This window comes from Dasypus novemcinctus, chromosome 16 (genome assembly GCF_030445035.2).
Source record: "Dasypus novemcinctus isolate mDasNov1 chromosome 16, mDasNov1.1.hap2, whole genome shotgun sequence".
NCBI lineage: Eukaryota > Metazoa > Chordata > Mammalia > Cingulata > Dasypodidae > Dasypus > Dasypus novemcinctus.
In genome coordinates this window covers 65,586,362-65,603,688 of record NC_080688.1, presented here as the reverse complement: position 1 = coordinate 65,603,688, position 17,327 = coordinate 65,586,362, and the positions used below count along the sequence as shown (strand labels likewise).

At 40.7% G+C, this 17,327-nt stretch overlaps 1 protein-coding gene across 5 annotated transcripts in view; it reads left to right on the top strand.

Annotated features, from left to right (window-relative positions):
* The window catches only part of DYM (dymeclin), a 542,345-nt gene that overhangs the window by 132,580 nt on the left and 392,438 nt on the right, over window positions 1-17,327 (top strand). The gene's annotated exons all lie outside the window — the stretch shown is intronic.

The following is a 17,327-nucleotide window of genomic DNA, read 5'->3' as shown; positions in this document are numbered from 1 at the left end:
AGTTAAACACAGATTTAAAAAGTTAACTTATGTTTAAAGTTAAGCATAAGTTAAAACAAAGAGAATTTTATACACTTAGCTTAGGGAAACACCTGCCTTTAGAATCATATAGATTCAAAGCTCCCAGTGTCTGTCCATGGTAGAATCCTCATGCAGGACCCTCCAGCTTTATTCCTCCAGGAAAATCCCTGGGCAGCGGCTAAGTAAGGAGCTAAGGGGTCCAGAGAAGCCCTGCCCCCAATGAGACATGAATTGGGCTGCTCTGGAGACTGCATCCCAATAGTTATCGCCAGACAAGGGGTAAAACTCTGTGAAGGCCTCCCGCACCCTGGAAGGTTTGGAGTGTTGCAAGGGAATAGGCAAGAACCTTTTAATCTTAATTGATGGCATATGAGGAGGTTCCTTAGTCCACAGGGGAATGGTTTAGTAAATGGCCTGGACCTTGATTCCCTATTCGCTCCTCTCATTAGGCACAACCAAGGTTAGGAGAGGTCCATAGTGCAGGCTAGGACCTAGTAATTGGCTCCCATGTTAATTAAGAAATTAATGATCTTACCTGCACATCAAGGGTCACCTGAGGCCTCCTGGTTGATGGTTCACGCATGGCTTAGGGACCATTCCACCCTCCCCTGGGGTAAGGCCTCAGCACTCTATGTAGTGAGGCAGCTTGGGGCCAGGTTCTTGGTGACATGAAGCCTGGATTTGGGTAACCCTGAGGTGACCTGTGCCTCACCCAAAGGCGAGCGAAAAAGCGACAGTCAAAAGGCAAGCCTATCCTGGCCCTGTGCTTGCCCCTCCTTAACCTTCTCCATCTTGGTGGCACGGTCTTGATTGTTGAAAACTGATGAAGCAGGCTAGTAAATTAGGGAATCAGTAGATGGAGCTGGAACCTGGCAAGAAGTCCACATGGACATCAAGTTGGTTGCTGGAAGACACTTCCCAAGATTCTGCCACTCAGAAGACTTCCTCCAGAAGCCAGGAGAAGCCCGGGATATTCCCCAAGGACTTTTTCATTGGGCCCTCCTGGAAGATTGATAGGAGAAATAAGCAGTCAAAACAGTAAACAACTGGAACTGCTCCCCTGCCATTAGCAAAGAGGTGGGATAATTAATAATTCAAAAAGCGGCACCAGGCTGGAGTTCACTCTTGCCTCTGGACCCCAACTCTGGTTGCCTTCTCCCCCACTTGGATCACCATGCAAGTAAACCTGGGGATTTATATCCTATAATGGGAAATTGTAGCTTGTAAATCAGCCCTCTTTAACACTTTTTACCCCCTTCCTCTCTATCTGGGACCTCTGATCTGTTATTTCTCCCATATTTCTTCCCTCCCTACCTGAATAAATTACTGGCCTAACTCATCCGACGTGCTCTTGAAATTCGTTTCTGCAGCATAGTGAAAAAAACCTAAATGAAATCCAGTAATACTGAGGAGGCTGATTCTAAAAGGGAATAAATGGAAGTTTGGGGGCCCAGGGAAAGTTTCTGCAGCTTTCTATGGATATCTGATGCAGACTGGAGTTCCTAGGAGGGTCTGTCCTTCTGTAGAGTTAGAATCTACCATGAGTGTATTTTTATTGCTCTACCAGCTTACTCTGAAATAAGGCTGGGTTTCCAGGTTCTGCCTCTGAGTAACTTCCCTGAGCTTAGTTAAAATTGGGAGAGCAGATGTGGCTCAAGCAGCTGAACTCCCACCTCCCACACGGGATGTCCCAGGTTTGGTTCCTGGTGCCTCCTGAAAGAACAAAATAAGCAACAAGCAAAACAAGTGAAAAAGCCAACTTGGGGAAGCCTATGTGGCTCAGTAGTTGAGCGCCAGCTTCCCACTTACAAGGTCCTGGGTTCAATCTCCAGTCCCTGGTACCTCAGAAAAAAAAAAATTGATTACTTTGGAAGTACATTTCCTTATCCCTTTAAGGACACATGACCATGTGGTCTCTGGCCCTCAGATCTATATGTCCTTTCCTCTCTGACACAGGTTTAACTGGAATTCAGGGTCCCATATAGAGCTCACTCTTGAACTTACTGAGTCCATATGGTATGGCAGAAAAAGATTAGCCTCTTTCTTTTAGACTATCAGTAGATAGTTTGTCCCAATTAAAAGCCACCCATTATCCTAGAGGAGGATAAAATGTGAACGTGTTTGGACAGCACCCCACTGCTAGACATGACTGAACGGATTGCTCACTGATCTAGCATCTTAGAGATTGGGGAGCACTGCTTGACCCCCAGGGGCTGAGTTCCCTAGTTAAATCCAACACTAAAAGTCCATTAAATGATATTGCAGGGACAGATGCTGGACATTATATATCCTGCCATAATCCCCTGAATGTATTGGGGGAGAGTATAAACTATAATGTAAACTATAATCCATGCAGTGCAGCAGTGCTCCAAAATGTATTCACCAAATGCAGTGAATGTGCCAGAATGAGGAAAGAGGTTGTTGATGTGAGAGGAGGGGGCGGGGTTTGGGGTATGTAGGAACCTCTTATATTTTTTAATGTAACATTTTTTTGTGATTTATGTATCTTTAAAAAAAGACAATTTAATTAAAAAAATATATACTTCAGAAAAAAAGCAATAAAGTATAGAATATATACCCCCCTAAAAAAGCCCATTAAAAAAACTAGACACTAAGAGCCCTGTGACTTGCCAGCCAACAGCCTCCGGGGTTCGCTGAGACAGTCTCAGGGCTTTCCAGGGCTGAGAAAGAGCAAAGCCTCAAGGCACTACAGAGGGTGGGACTCATGCCTCACTAAGGCATGCATTTCAGTTTCTAAGGTATTCTAAAGGATCTCACAGACCCAAAATGAGGACTGTAGTAGTTGAAAGATTAAAGGCATTTCTAATTAAAAGGAGTTAACTAGTGGCCTAAGGAAATGATGCAACAGTCTGTAGGCTTTCTGAACTCACAGAGAGGGCCTGGTAGACTCCTGGCGGACTCGCTCGACCTAGGCCACATGTCTAGTCAGGTCTCAGGATCTTTCAAGGGTGGTTTCAGTTGTCACCCACAACTTCCTTGGATCTACATGGCATGGGGGACTTGCCCCTACCACCTCCAAAGAGGGAGCTGGAAGTCTGGGCACACGGAATTTATGTCCTGTCGGAGCCTATCCAGGAACCCCCTTTAAACTGGCAGACCAAAAGAGGGCACAGACAGGATATAATTAAATGTTTAGACTCACCAGTCCTTGCTGGGTGTCAGGGAGAGTTACCTGCCTCTAGAATTCCTGGCTGACACTAGCCAAATAAAGCTGGGGAAGTGTTGGGTTCCTGTAGGTTCTTGGCTATGTCACATAAAAGAATTTTAGAACATGCCAGTTTAGTTAGGCCAGTAAAATGAATTTATTCAGAAATGGGGGAAAAGAACAGAGCTTGCTAAGAAACAGGAGAGAAGGATGGAAATATGCAGGAGATTTGATGCAGGCTCCTCTAGGCAGAGGGAGTGATTTGGCTTGTGTAGTTGGTTACCTTTTTTTAAAAAAGATTTATTTATTTATATCTCTACCCCCTCCCCCACCCCGGTTGTCTGTTCTCTGTGTCTATTTGCTGCGTATTCTTCTTTTGTCCACTTTTGTTGTTTTCAGTGGCACAGGAATCTGTGTTTCTTTTTGTTGTGTAATCTTGTGTCAGCTCTCCGTGTGTGCGGCGCCATTCCTGGGCAGGCTGCACTTTCTTTTGTGCTGGGCGGCTCTCTTTACGGGGCGCACTCCTTGCCCGTGGGCCTCACCTATGCGGGGGACACCCCTGTGTGGCAGGGCACTCCTTGTCCGCATCAGCACCGCGCGTGGGCCAGCTCCACACGGGTCACGGAGGCCCAGGGTTTGAACCGCAGACCTCCCATGTGGTAGATGGACGCCCTAACCACTGGGCCAAGTCCACTTACCTTAGTTACCTTTTAAACTATTAATTACTCCTCCCCTCGCTAATGCTAAGGGGACGGACCCCAGCTGTTATTGGTTACCCTACTTGGAAAGAGTCCCCACTGGGACGTCAAGGTCAAGGTTTCGGTGGGGTCTCACAGCTATGTTTTCTGTGGACCATGTTGTCTATCAGCCATGTTGTCTTTTGGCCATGTTGCGGCTCATCTTCTCCTCGTTTCCCTGTACTAACCTGCCTCAGAAGTATTTCTTCTAAACCTCCTCTCAATGTAGAGGTGAAGTGCACATCGCCATCCCAGGGTCCACAGAATGAGGAATAAAATATGGATTAGAGTGAATTTACTGATATTCTATTATAAAACTTTTTTGACTACTAATAGAAGAAATTGTATCATTGACGAGGAGAAAGTGGCCACAGTAGTTGCTGAGGGCAGGGAGTGGGAAGAAGAGATGTGATGAGGGGGCATTTTTGGGACTTCGGAGTTGTCCTAAATGATATCGCAGGGTCAGATGCTGAACATTATATATCCTGCCATAACACACTGAATGTGTAGGGGGAGAGTGTGGTGCAGCAGTGCTCCAAATGTGTTCGCCGAATGCGATGAGTGTGCCACAATGATGGGGGTGGTTGTTGGTGTGGGAGGAGTGGGGTGGGGAGATGGGGGGTATACAGGAACCTCTTAATTTTTTTATAATGTAACCTTTTTTGTGATGTATGTATCTTCAAAAAAATACAATTTATAAAAGATGGGGGTGGGGGAGTGGGATGTGGGTTATATGGGGACCTCTTATGTTTTTTTACTGTAACGTTCTATGTGATCTATTAACTATAATTTAAAAAGTTCAATAAAAAAAAAGAATTAAGGCAAAAAAAAAAGTACTTCCTGTTTTTTGGTAGAGGGACTGTCTACTTTGAATCAGGGTGTGGAAGTTTGGTATTATCTATGAATTCCAAAAAGAGATATAGGTTGTTTGTAAAGTGGTCTGTTCCTCTGGGTTTGATATTTGATACCCTTTGATTGTATTAGATTCAGCTGAGATGTCTTTGATTAAATTATGTTGAGTCTACCACATCATTAGGGCTACTCAGTTTGAGTCCCCAGCCTTTTTGTGGGCTCTATAAACGGACACTCAATCAAGGAAACACAGAAATAGAGAGAAGAACACAGAGGAAGAGAGACAGCTCTATAGACATGGCAGAGGCCCCAGGAAGAGAGATGAGCCATTCGCTTGATAGTTTAAATTGACCTTGTGAAGAGAACAGAGCAGCTGAGCCTGAAAAGAAACGAGTCCTATGTCAGCCTACAGCTGAGACTGGAAGACGCTAGGGCCAGTGAACCTTAAGAAGAAGAAGGAAGGAGAGAGTAGGCAAAGATTGCCCACTATTTTGCTTCAACACATGGCAACAGAGTTTGGTGAGGAAGTAACCTTGAGCCGGACTCTTTAGGGCCTTATATATAAGCTGTAAGCTTCTACCCTAAATAAATACCCTGTATAAAAGCCAACAGATTTCTGGTACTTTGCTTCAGTGCCCCTTTGGCTGACTAAAACACAGTTTTGTGAACTTGTATCTTTTTGTATGTCTTCCGGGATATTTTATTTAATTTTTAATTTTGGTAATTTTTATGCTTATACAAAAGTAGACAGGATAGTATAATGAGCTCCCCGTATTATTTCCCAGCCTCAGTTATTTTTAATTCATTGACAGTCTTGTTTCATCTGTATCCTTAATCCTCTGAAGTATTTAACATATGTAGAAAAAAGTGTTTTTAAAAAACAAATAAATAAAAAACATCCTTATGTTAATTTAACCCAAATCTCACATACAGATATTACCATTTCATCCATAAAAATATGTTTCTGTCAATGATAAGGATTCTTAAAGGAAAAAACAATGCCATTGTCTTAGTTAGAATATGCAGTGAGTGTTCAGATTTCTAATTGTGTTAGTTTGTTGAATCAAGAGCCAAATAAGGTTCACACTGTACTATTGGTTGATATTTCTCATGTTTCTTTTCATCTTTAGGGTCCTTTTCCATCTCTCTGGTGGTTTTTTTGTTTTGTTTTTTTTCATTCCTCAATTTATCGAAGAACTGGATGGTGGATGGGTATGGTAGCATATCTCACAATGCAGATTTCGTTGATTGTATTGCCATGGTATTGGTAACATGTCTCCTATCCTCTAAATTTCCTGTACTTTGGTTATTGGATCTTTAGTCTCATTAGTATTTTAGTGAGATATTGCAAAAAGTTGTTTCAGGATTGGACTAAAAGCATATCCAATCTTTCACTTCAAATGGAATTCCTCTTTACAATACCCTTATCTGAATGTTACCCAGACTTTGCTTGAACTCCTGTCGTGATGGGGAATTCTCTTCTTTATGCAAATGCCAATTTTGTTAACAGACTGCTACAAGTACAAGCACAAGAGTCAGATAGGTTGGATTTTCCATTACTTAGGTATTATTGTTATCTTGATTTTACAGATGAGGAAACTGAGATATGGGGACTTTAAATAGGTTGACAAATGTCCCTCCAGTGGTGGAGCTGGGATATGAACCCTGTCAGATTCTATACTTTTGTCTTATCCTTTTCTATCCTCCTGTCAGATAACTCCCATTCCTACTTTGGTTTCTGAAGCTCATTGACTTAAAGCATTTGGATTTTACCAATTAACTTTGATGCTGTTAAATTGCCTTGTTTCTACCATTGAGATAGTTTGTAATCTTGGGTCTACGATTGGGTAATGATTTTTAAAACCATTGAATGTATTTAATTTTATTGATGTATGGCCCCGATCTCCAACATTATCGGTATTGTGAAAAACATTGCATTACAATATAAGATCTGTGAAGTTAGGGAGTTCTGTTTATAGGTATCTCATTAGTGCCTGAAAACAGTGTTTGGGCACTTATGAATAGCTCAGTAAATATGTGCCAAATAAATTAATGGAAAAAGTACACAGAGTTTTCATTACATCAATCACCTAGTCTGGTTGCTTTCTCTAACACCTGAGGATATTTTTAAAAATAGTTAACCATTTATTAAAATTTATAATAGCTGTAAAGTCATTTAGTTATCTAAAGATGTTGAGTGAAGACAAGACTGTGAAGTTAGAATTCTAAATGACAATTTTAGTCATTTTCAGCCTCACCTTTCCATTTGTTTCAGTATTTTGTTTTAACTTACAACAGCTAGGTAATATTAACTCACACGGAGAAGTACTTACAAATATTAACTATCTTTTTAAAAAGTTTTTCCCTGAAATCTCCATTCATCGATTGACGGACTCCTGGGTTGTTTCCAACTTTTGGCAATCATGAATAACACCACTATGAACATAGGTGTGCAGATGTCTATTCGTGTCACTGCTCTCAGTTATTCTGAGTATATTCCCAGTAGTAGTATTGCAGGGTATAGCAGTTTGATATTATTGATGAATTCCAAAAAGAAATACTGGATTATGTTTGTAACTACACTGGTCTTTTCCTCAAGGCATTTAGATTATAAGAATTACTTAATCAAGTAAACCTCTTGGGCTAGTATTGAGTCCCCACCCCTTAGCAGGTGGGGACTCAGATAAAAGGCATGGCAAAGGACAGAGTTGGAGGGTTTCTAATTTTGGAGTTTTAATGTTAAGAGTTTGATGCTGAAGTCTTAAGCTGGAGCCCTGGGAAGTAAGCACACAGAGGAAAGAGAAGCAAGCCCCAGGAAGAGAGGAACCCTGAGCCCAGAGGGAAGCAAGAACTGGTAAGAGGGAAACAGACTTTGGCCCAGTGGTTAGGGCGTCCGTCTACCACATGGGAGGCCCGCGGTTCAAGCCCCGGGCCTCCTTGACCTGTGTGGAGCTGGCCCATGTGCAGTGCTGATGCGCGCAGGGAGTGCCCTGCCACACAGGGGTGTCCCCCGCGTAGGGGAGCCCCACGCGCAAGGAGTGCACCCATAGGGAGAGCCGCCCAGCGTGAAGGAGGGAGCAGCCTGCCGAGGAATGGCGCCGCCCACACTTCCCGTGCCGCTGACGACAACAGAAGCGGACAAAGAGACAAGACGCAGCAAGAAGACACAGAGAACAGACAACCGGGGGAGGGGAGGGGAATTAAATAAATAAAAATAAATCTTTAAAAAAAAAAAAAAGAACTGGTAAGAGAGGAGCCCAGGAAGCCAACAGATGTTGGCAGCCATCTTACTCCAAGGAAATAGACTTTGGTGAAGGAATTAACTTATGCTTTATGCCCTGATATCTGTAAGCTCCTACTCCAAATAAATACCCTTTATAAAAACCAACCCACATGGAAAATCTATATTCAACTTTTTCAGGAACTGCCAAACAATCCTCCACGGTGGCTATACCATTCTGCATTCCCACCAACAATGAATAAGTGTTCCTATCTCTCCACATCCTCTCCAACACTTGTAGTTTTCTGTCTTTTTATAATAGTGGCCATTCTAAATTGTGAAATGATACCTCATGTAGTTTTGATTTGCATTTCCCTAATCATGAGTGATTTTGAAAATTTTTTGTGTGTTTTTTTGCCATTTGTGTTTCTTCTTTGGACAAATGTCTATTCAAGTCTTTTGCCCATTTTTTAATTGGATCATTTGTCTTTTTATTGTTGGGTATAGCATCTCTTTGTGTGTTATGGATATTAAATCCTTATTGGACGTATGATTTCCAAATATTTTCTCCCATTGAGTTGACTGCCTTTTCACCCTTGTAACAAAGTCCTGTGAGGTATAACAGTGTTTAATTTTGAGGAGGTCCCGTTTATCTATTTTTTCTTTTATTGCGCATGCATTGGGTGTAACATCCAAGAAACCATCCTCTACCACAAAAGTCTTCAAGATGTTTCCCTACATTTTCTTCTAGTAGTTTTATGGTCCTGGCTTTTATATTTAGGTCTTGGATCCATTTTGCGTTGATTCTTGTATAGAAAGTGAGATAGAGGTCCTCTTTCATCCTTTTGGTTATAGGTATCCAGTTCTCCCAGCACCAATTATTGAAGAGACTGTTGTATCCTGTTAACATGGACTTGATAGGTTTGTCAGTTGACCATAAGGGTGAGAGTTCACTCCTGGACTCTCAATTCTGTTCACTCATCATTGTTCTATCTTTACAACAGTACCATGCAGTTTTAACTACTGTAGCTTTGTGGTATGTTTCAAGGTCATGCATTGAAATTCCTCCCTTTTTGCTCATCTTTTATGAATTCTATTGGCTACTCAGGTGCACTTTCCCTTCCAAATGAATTTGGTAATTGCTTTTCTGTATCTATAAAGTAGGCTGTTGGAATTTTGATAGGTATTGCATTGAATCTCTAAATCAGTTTGGGTAGGATTGACATCTTCATGATATTTAGTCTTCCAATCCATGAACATGGAATGTCTTTCCATTTGTGTAGGTCTTCATTGCTTTCTTTTAGCATTGTTTTTAGTTTTCTGCATTTAGGTCCATTACATCTTTGGTTAAATTGATTCCTAGGTATTTCAGTCTTTTTGTTGCTTTTGCCTGATATCCTCCTCAGATTGTTCAGTACTAGGGTACAAAAACATTACTGGCTTTTGCATGTTCATCTGGTATCCTGCCACTTTGCTGAACTATTTGTTACCTTACGTAGCTTTGTTGCAGACTTTTCAGAATTTTCTAAATATAGGATCATGTCATCTGAAAATAAAGTTTTACTTCCCCTTTTCCTAGTTGGATGTCTTTAGTTTTTTTTTTTTTCTTGTCTAATTGCTCTAGCTAGAATTTCTAATAAATTTTAAATAACACTGGTGACTGTGGGCATCCTTGTCTTGTTCCCCATCTTAAGGGAAAGCTTTCAACCCTTCCCCATTGAGTATGATGTTGACTGTGGGTTTTTCATATATGCCTTTTTATCATATTGAGGTATTTTCCTTCTATATATGTCTTTTATGATATATTTATTTCTGTCCACCTCCTCCATTGTTTGTGCTTGCTTTCTACTTGTTGTGTGCTCTGTGTGTCTGCTTGTTTTCTTTTCTTTTTTTTAAGATTTATTTATTTCTCTCCTCTTCCCCCCACCCCCGCCCCAGTTGTCTGTTCTGTGTCTATTTGCTGCATCTTCTTTGTCCGCTTCTGTTGTTGTTAGCGGCACAGGAATCTGTGTTTCTTTTTCTTGCGTCATCTTGTTGTGTCTGCTCTCCACGTGTGCGGCACCATTCCAGGGCAGGCTGCACTTTCTGTCACACTGGGTGGCTCTCCTTACGGGGTTGCTCTCCTTGCACGTGGGGCTCCCCAACATGGGGGACACCCCTGCGTGGCACGGCACTCCCTGCGTGCATCAGCACTATGCGTGGGCCAGCTCCACACTACTCAGAATGTCAAATATCAAAGATAAAGAAAAATTCTGAGAGCAGCAAAGGAGAAGCAAACCATCACACCCAACGGACGCCCAATAAGACTGAGCATGGATTTCTCATCAGAAACCATGGAGGCAAAAGGACAGTGGTATGATAAAATTAGGATACCTAAAGAGAAAAACTCCAGCCAAGAATTCTTTACCAGCAAAACTGGCCTTCAAATAGGAAGGTCGATATAAAATATTCACAAACAATCAGAAATTAAGAGTGTTCAGATAAAAAGAATCCACCTTTGCAGGAAATATTAAAGGAAACCTTATAGCCTGAAAGAAAAAGACAAGGGAGTTCTGGAAGAGAATATAGAATATAGAATATAGAATATAGAAGAAATTCCCAACCCACCTTATTATCATTATTTTATATTATTTATCTATGAACATACATAAACAATAAGTATAGAATAAAAATTATGAACTTATAAAGCAAACATGTATAACATCATTCAGGGGCCCCGCACATCTCTACCAACACCTCGTACTTTTTACTTTTAATTTTGTCATGTGTACTTCCTTAGTCTGCCAGCAGATGGTGTTCTTTGGCAGTTCTCTCAGTTTATTGCCTGGTTTGAGTATGTTTGCTGCAATACAGACTTGGATCAGTGTGATAGAGTTTCCTGCCTGGAGGCCCAGAGTCTTGTAATTGAGTGTGTTTTGGGTTCTCCAGCCTTCTCTGGCAGCCCCCTTCCTTTTCCCATGTAGGAAATAATTTCATTGCCCTCAGCATCCTCAACTATCAGTCCCAGCTATTAGAGAGGGAGATGAGGAGGGTGGGATCTCTTTAGTCCCAGATCTTTAGTCCCTTGTGAACTTGGAAGGGAAGCAGTGGCATGGCCCCACCCAGCCTGGAAGTGTTTGTGGGGCACAGCAGAGCAAATTTGCGGGTCAGAAGCTGGTCAGCCTTAGGCTGGGTCCCTCTCTCTCCTTTTCCTGGGGTGGTGGATCCCTGGAGCCTCCTTCGTAGCGGGTTCCGAGGCCTGAGGCTTCGAAAGTGTCTTCAGTGTGGGGGAGGGTGCCAGCAGTGGCAGCCACTGGGCTCAGTTCACTGTTTTGCCTTCCCAACTCCCCACTCTTTCCCTTTCTCTTCCCTGGTGGTGTCCAGCCTCTGCCTGGCGTCCTAAACCCTAGAAGATATTTTTCCAGGCTGTTTCAACCTGTCCTCTAGCTATCTTTCTGCAAGGGAAGAATCCCATATCTTTCTAGTCCACCAACTTCCTGGAAGTAGCCCTGTGATTTCTTCTAAATGTTTTATGATTATAATTCTTATGTTGAGGTTTGAGCCATTTTGAATCAATTTTTGAATATGGTATGATGTAAGGGTCCAACTTCATTCTTCTGCATATGGAAGTCAGGTTTTCCCAGTACCATTTGTTAAAGAGACTGTTTTTCTTCATTGAATGAACTAAGCACCCTTGCCAAAAATCAGTTGGGGCAAGTGGATGTGGCTCCAACGATTGGGCTTCTGCCTACCACAGAGGTAGGTCCTGGGTTCAGTTTCTGGTTCCTCCTGGAGAAGGCAAGCTGGTGCGGTGGGCACACACAGCGAGCTGACGCAACATGATGATGCAACAAAAGAGATACAAAGAGGAAAGACAATGGGAGACACTCAAACAAGGGAGCTGAGGTGGCTCGGGTGACTGAGCGCCTCTCTTCCACATGGGAGGTCCCAGTTTCGGTTCTCAGTGCCTCCTAAAGAGAAGACAAGCAGACACAGAGCACACAGCAAATGGACACAGAGAGCAGGCAGTAACTGCAAAAACGGGGTGAGGTGGGGGGAGATAAATAAAATCTTTCAAAAAAGAAAAGGATATAAATAAATTGGTCATAGATGTATGGGTTTATTTTGGTACTTTCAATTCTATACCATTTGTCTGTATGTCTATAGTTATACCAAATCCACATGGTTTTGATTACTGTAACTTTGTTGTAAGTTTTTTTTTTCATTAAAAAAATTGAAATATAACTTTCATAGATGAATGTACATAAACAATAAGTGTTTAGTAAAAATTGTGAATTTTCACAACAAATATATATAACATCATACAGGGCTCCCATATATCACCCCACCACCACCATCCTGCATTGTTGTGAAACATTTGTAACAAATTATGAAAGAACATTGTCAAAGTATTATTACCAACTATAGTCCATATCTTACATTTAGTGTATTTTTCTCCCATCTCACCCTATTATTTTTCGTTTTTCATAAACCATTTAATTATCTAAAGTCTACAATCAGTATCATCTAGGATAAACAGATTTGTGCATTCATTATTTCAATCAATATTAGAGCATTTTCTTTACTCCAAAAAGCAACAAGAACAAATCACTATCATACCCTTATGTTAGTGCTACTAATTACAAATCCTATGATGTGCTTTCACCATTTCTCTTATTTCCAAACATTTACAAACAACTTTTTCTCAGTTCTGCACAGATTAAGCCTCAGCTTTCCATTCTTTAACCACATTCTGTTCTCTGGTGACTAAATTCTAGTTGTTAACTCCATGAGTTTGCTCATTATATTTAGTCCATAATCGTGAAATCATACAATATTTGTCCTTTCCTGTCTGGTTTGCTTCACTCAAGATAATATCCTCCAGGTTCATCCATATTGTCATATGCTTCATGACTTCATTTCTTCTTACAGCTGAATAATATTCCGTCATGTGTATACATCACAGTTTGTTTATCCATTCATCAGTTGATGGTCCCCTGGGTGGTTTCCATCTTTTGGCTATTGTGAATAACTCTATTGTGAACATTGGTGTGCAAATGTCTGTTCGTGTTACTACTCTCAGTTCTTCTGGAGGTATCCTTAGTAATGGTTTTACCGGGTCACATAGTAGGCTTTTATCTAACTTCCTTAGGAACTGCCAAACAGACTTCCACAGTGGCTTTACCATTTTGTATTCCCACCAGCAGTGAATAAGCGTTTCTATCTCTTCACATCCTTTCCAAAACTCATAAGTTTCTATTTTTTAAATAGTGGTCATTCTACTAGGTGTGAAATAATATCTCATTGTAGATTTGATTTGCATTTCTCTAATAGCCAGTGACGTTGAATGTTTTTGCATGTGTTCCTTTGCTGTTTGTATTATCTTTAGAAAAATGTCTCTCCAAGTCTTTTGCCCATTTTTTAATCAGGTCATTTGTCTTTTTATTGTTGAGTTGTAGGATGTCTTTATATATCATGATATAAGACCTTTGTCAGATATGTGATTTCCAAATATTTTCTCCCATTGAGTGTGCTGCCTTTTTACCCTCTTCACAAAGTCCTTTTAGGTGCAGAAGTGTTTAACTTTCTTCTTCTTCTAGGAGGTATGGGGGATTGAACCCAGGACCTCATACACGGGAAGCAGGTGCTCCACCATTGAGCTATGTGCGCTCTGCTGAGATTTTAATTTTGAGGAGGTCCCACATGTTTATTTTTTCTTTTGTTGCTCGTGCTCTGGCTGTAAGGTTTAAAAGACCCTCTCATGCTACAAGTAGATGTTTCCCTATATTATCTTCTAGGAGTTTTGTGGTCCTGGCTTTATGTTTAGGTCTTTGTTCATTGGTGTAAGTTTTGAAATTGGGAAGTGTGAGTTTTCCACATTCGTCCTTCTTTTTCAGTATTGTTGTAACTATTTTGGGCCCCTTGCAATTCCATATAAATTTGTTCATTGGCTCTCCCATTTTTGCAAAATCGACTATTGCAATTTCCATAGGAATTATGTTGAATCTGTATATTACTTGGGTAGTATTGATATCTTAACAAAATCAAGTCTTCCAGTCCATAAACTTGAGATGTCTTTCTACTTGTTTTGGTTTTCTTACAATGACTTCCAGAAGTGTTTTGTAGTTTCATTGTAGAAGTCTTTAACCTCTTTGGATGAATTTACTCTTAAATATTTTATCCCTTAAAATGCTATTTTAAATGAAACTGTTAATTTCTGTTTTGGATTGTTCATTGCTGCTGTGAAGAAACACAACTGATTTTTGCTTATTAATCTTGTATTCTTCACCAAATGCAATGAATGTGCCACAATGATGAAAGAGGTTGTAGATATGGGAGGAGTGGGGGGGGTAGGGTGTGTGGGGGTGGGGTGTGGGGGTGGGGTGTGGGGTATATGGGAACATCTTATATTTTTTAACGTAACATTTTTTGTGATCTATGTACCTTAAAAGAATTTAAAAAAATAAGTAAACAAAGAAAAAAAAATCTTGTATTCTGCAACTTTGCCGAATTTGTTTATGAGCTCTAGTAGCTTTCTTGTGAATTCGGTGGATTTTTTATATTTAAAATCATGCCGTTTAGGCATAGAAATAGTTTTACCTTTTCACTTCCTATTTGGATGTCCTTCCTTCTTTCCTTCCTTTCTCCCCTGGCCAGAACTTGCAATGCAACATTGAACAGCAGTGAAAGTGGGCGTCCTTGTCTTGTTCCCCATCTATTCTTATTTAGGAAAGTTGGACAAAAACGCGTCCGTCTGCCATATGGGAGGTCCGCGGTTCAAACCCCGGGCCTCCTTGACCCGTGTGGAGCTGGCCATGCGCAGTGCTGATGCGCGCAAGGAGTGCCGCGCCACGCAAGGGTGTCCCCCACGTGGGGGAGCCCCACGCTCAAGGAGTGCGCCCGTGAGGAGAGCCGCCCAGCGTGAAAAGAAAGAGCAGCCTGCCCAGGAATGGCGCCGCCCACACTTCCCGTGCCGCTGATGATAACAGAAGCGGACAAAGAAACAAGACGCAGCAAATAGACACCAAGAACAGACAACCAGGGGAGGGGGGGAAATTAAATAAATAAATAAATCTTTAAAAAAACAAAAAACAAAAAACAAAACTCTCCTGACAGCAAATTCTGTACCTTGTTACATTTTAGCTTCTTAATCAGCAGCATGGGGCATTACCTGGAAGATTGTTAGACCCGTAAGCTCAAGTAACACTTTGCATTTGGGAAACCAGAAATATCCTTTCAATAATAACACCTTGTGATTTATATGCACATTAAACTTGGGAAGAACTGTCAACTTCAGTAGATTTAGGACAAGTTTCGGATTCTGCACTTCCAGTGAGCTCCCAGGTATGCTCTTACTGCTACTCTATGAACCACACTTTGAATAGATGCAATAGCATTTTGTCTCAATGAGAAACTTATGCAGTTATTTGCATTGACTCTTAAGCTGTGTCCAGAACACATAGCCAGTAGGTGTACCTGAATTGATCTTGCCGTTTTTAAGCACAATGTAGGTATGCTGTAATGGTGTACTTGTTCTCATACACAGTTTTTAAAGTATGTATGTGTAGACCTGAATTTAAAAAAAAGAAGCTAGATAACTACATCTTTCTAATATTTGAAACATTTTCAGGAAGTTCAAATATATGCATTGGAATGGCAGCAAAAGCATAATTCCAAGATTTGCACAAAAATGAATTCTCCTGGCAGGACAGGCCAATGCCTTTGCATATTTGCTTTCTGGTTTTCAAAAAGTCTGAGAGTACTTATTACTAACATTGTTGACTTTAGGCCCAAGAGTTAGCCTCTCTGGACCCTTGGGTTTTTGTTTTATTTTCATCAGTAAAATTAAAGGTTCTCACTAAATGGTCGATCTCTTTTTTTTTTTTAAATAGATTTTTTCTAATTTATGTTTTTTAAAGATACATAGATCATAAAAAATGTTACATTAAAAAATATAAGAGGATCACATATATCCTGACTCATCCTCCCACGTTCCTCCTGCATGACCAAACTATTTCATCAGTGTGGAACATTCATTGCATTTGATTAATACATTTTGTTTTTGTTTTTTTAAGATTTATATTTATTTATTTATTTATTTCTCCCCCCCCTCCCCCCCGCCAGTTGTCTGTTCTCTGTGTCCATTCACCGTGTGCTCTTCTGTGACTGCTTCTATCCTTATCAGTGGCACCGGAAATCTGAGTTTCTTTTTGGTGCGTCATCATGTTGTGTCAGCTCTCTGTGTGTGCAGCGCCATTCTTGGGCAGGCTGCACTTTCTTTCATGCTGGGCGGCTCTCCTTAACGGGGCGCACTCCTTGCACATGGGGCTTTCCTATGCGGGGGACACCCCTGCGTGGCACGGTACTCCTTGCGCATGTCAGTACTGTGCGTGGGCCAGCTCACTGCACGGGTCAGGAGGCCCTGGGTTTGAACCCTGGACTTCCTGTATGGTAGGCGGATGCTCTATCAGTTGAGCCAAATCCGCTTCCCTGGATGAATCCCTAAGTTTCTGTGATTCTGTGACTTGTGATACAGCCTGACAGAACTTTTATGTTTCATAAGATGTAATTCCTTTATGTAAAGGGGTTTATGGAACAATGGTTTAGAGCCTGGTTTTAGCTCATTAGAGAAGGATGTGACCTTGAGCATGGAACAACCTACAGGTGAGGGTGTGTCAAAACCAGGTAATATTGGTGCTTTTCCCATATGGTTGGTTTGCTGGTTAAATGAGAGTAATACATGCAAGGCACTTAGTATATATGATACGTGTTGTCTCTTTACAGATGAGGAAACTGAGTTTGGAGAAGTAAAGTGATTTGTCTGAGATTCAGTATCTGGTTAATTATAGACTTAATCTAGAAACCAGATTTTCTGAGTCCCACAACATATTCTCTCAACTCTTTAGGCAGGCTTTCCTGAAATGCCCATCTTTTAAACTTTTAAAAATTTGTATTGTTTAATAAATCCTTTAAAATTTTTATCTTCTCAAGTAATAGAATTTTACTTCTATAGTTTATTATTTTCTATATAATGGGTATATGGATTATGCATTTTTACATATTTTTATTATATTTATTTGATATTTTGATTGTTTTTAAAGTCTGCTTTTCTGAAGAGAAAGGGATATATGTTTGTAAATCAAGTGTATCTTTTAGCTGTTATGTATTTCCTTAGATGAGATGACTGCTTCTTCCTATGTTGTTATCATTTTCTGGTTGTAAAACATTTGTTGTTGTTGTTACGAATTATGAAGCAGCACTTATTTCTTATTTCCCTTTTTAGATGTGTAATTTAAAATAAGGTTGGTCAAAGAGCAACTTGAATTAGACGTCTGGTTTTTATAAACATTGC